Here is a 2,920-nt window from a genome sequence, read left to right as displayed (position 1 = left end):
ACAGCAAGAGAGACCTGTCCAAGTCAGAAGAAATTATCTCAGTAGAGATTGAACTTTTATTTGTAAATTTTTTAGATATTTGAATTTTTCACATGTTGAAACATGTGAAAATTAGTAGATGCAATAACGAATGAACTTTTGACATACTCGTGGTAATAACGGGTTTTAAAAGCCGGGAAAAAAAAATCACCGAAAAAGAAATGAGCGACCTTTCAGAGTTTGCGTCTATAAAATCCCGACAGAGGGCGATGTTGCCCGTTCAATGACTTAGGGAACGCACCCGGGGAACGGTTTTCCTTGAAATTTCTAGGATTTTTTGAATAATGCCCACGTCAAAAAATTAACTAGGACTTTTATTATCGATATGTATTACTTTGAGTGATTCTACATATATGTGTATGACTGTATATAATTTTAGGTTTGTGTTTCGTTCTTAATAAAATTGGATTTATTCTTTTTAATTGCCTGAAGATGTAAAATAAATGTTAGTCAAATGTTTCAAGACTTTTTTACATTTTTAAAAACCTAATATTACCATAAAATAAAATACATACAAATATTTAAAATTATACATACATAAGGTTATAAATAGTCATACTAACACAATACATTATATTTTAAAGTTTTATATATAAAATTTTCTCTAGAGGTTGTTTTGTTTTATTAAACTTTACCGTTTATTTCAGATTAATCAATGGCATAAAAAGTGATTAAAATGTGTTAAAGGTATTTAGAAAGATTTAAGATTGTTTCCAAATACTTTTTTTTTATTTGAGCTGAGATGATCTTTAGATAATATAAAGGATTTGTTGGTTTGAAAGGGAGAAGACATTTTTTCCCCATTAATGAGTTTGTGACTGGCGGATTGGAATTTTCAAGTCTATAGCGTTTGTGTTTCAATATTATATTGATCTGGGACTGACTTCAGTTCTAGAAAGGTGTGTGGAACTCATTTTAAGTCCCATCACATAATGAAATTAGGAAGAATGTTCTTCCATCTCCTAACTAGCTCTCCAAGCAAAAAGGAAAGTCTTTGCTTGTGTTCCTAGTGGAAAACCTGTGCAGATTCTGTGTACTTTAACATGTTAATATTTAAAGAAGAAGGAAGGAAGGAGAAAAGAAAGAAGGCATGAAGGAAAGAAAAGAAGGGAGGCAGAAAGAAGGAGAGAGAGAAAAAAGAAAAAATGAAGAAAGGAAAGAAGGATGTATAGCAGGACAGAGGAAAGAAAGGAATAAGAGAGAAGAAGGAAGAAAAGATAAAACATAAAAATTAGAACTGGAAACGTAGAAAAAGGTTTATTAAGTTCCCGTTGAAGCACCTTTATGTTCCTCTCCTTTGACTTATGGCAAAAAATAATCAAAATCTGCAGAATTGTTCATTTTGTCCTACATGAAGCATCTCCTCCGTTTTTATTGAATCGGTATTCACTGTGGTTGTCAGGAGCCCTCTGTTTGAGAAGTGTCTGTCTGTGCTGGACCACGGCAGCGCCCAGCAATTGCAGATTTAAAGACAATCACCCTTTGCAGATTCACTCTTATCAGGTTTAATAACTTCCACCTCAAATTGCCCCAACACTCCTTCCCTCCTGCCATTTATTTTCTGCCCCAGGGGCAAAGATCTTCCCCAGTGCCACCCTTCTGGCTGTAGGGAGTCTTCCTGCCGCACCCTGGCAGGCAGTAGAAAAACAGGGGGTGGGAAAAAGGGATAAGTGAGTATCTATTGCCTGATAAATTAGAAACCAAGTATCTGAAAGAGCACCTATTTATGAGGTTTGGTTAACTTTGTTCTTGTTGTTATTTATGCTTTCCTTTACAAAATATATGAGCCACTTTATTGAGAAAAAATATCTTTTAAAAAAATACACCAAAACCTCTTGACAGCCTAAATTTTTTTCATTATATCCTTGAAGAACATACAGCCTAGATCTTCTCAAAGATTTATATGACTATTTCTTGACTCTTCATGATTAAAACCACTTACAAAGTGATAGACAAGAGATGTAAATATAAAATGTCCTGCGCTTCTGTGAAGAAGGCTCAAAATTAACATTATATGAGCATGTGGATTTGTTGCTTCTAACATCTGAAAACAAAAAGTTCATAAAATGGAGACTCCAGCCAAAAGGAATGATGCATGAAATACGTTGAAAATACATACTACAAACTCTGAATCAACAAGCAGTATAGACTAAGGTATTCAGAAAATTGCTAAAGTTTCCAAATATGTTAAGCAAAATGACAAAAAAAAAAATACTTGAAATGGTCCCTGTGGTAGTTAGCTTTTTTGTTCCATAGTGACAAAGTTAAAAAAAAAAAAAAAAAAAAGTTGTATAATCATCAATACAGAGAGCCTTTTTAAAAATCACCAAATCCAGTTTTCAAATACTCTCCTTCTGTACACACATAGATAAGAGATTTGTGTTTAAAAAGCTCAGTAATGCCCCCCCCTTAAAAATCTACATAGAAAATTAGAGGACTGATGGCCTCTGGTTTCTCATTATGAATTGTTGAAGATTTTAGTCAGTGGCTACAATGATTCATCATTTTTAATATAGAGGTTTTAAAATGTATTTATCAATTACCCTGGATAACTATTTCTCTTTTAAATGCACATTTAGTGTCTGTAGACTCTGTGTGACCCATAGGTGCTTATATAACTAAATGTGGGTATCTGAGTGTAAATGCGTGTTTATGATTTTTTAAAATATATATGTCTGTGGGTTGCATCTAACTCCTGTGTGTGCAATACTGTTTTTCTTTCTGCTGAGGCTTACTTCTCCAGCCTATTGTTTGAGACAACAGATATAAGTTGCGATGGGAGAGGAGCGTCGGATTTGGTGTGTATCCCCCATTTCCAATTATAGATGGATCATTACAGACAGCGGAGTCCTGAGAAGCCAGACATCTGCTCCTCACATGA

The sequence above is a fragment of the Callospermophilus lateralis genome, chromosome 6 (assembly GCF_048772815.1).
Source record: "Callospermophilus lateralis isolate mCalLat2 chromosome 6, mCalLat2.hap1, whole genome shotgun sequence".
Lineage (NCBI taxonomy): Eukaryota > Metazoa > Chordata > Mammalia > Rodentia > Sciuridae > Callospermophilus > Callospermophilus lateralis.
The sequence above is the reverse complement of the archived record's forward strand: the minus strand, read 5'-3'. Positions refer to the sequence as shown.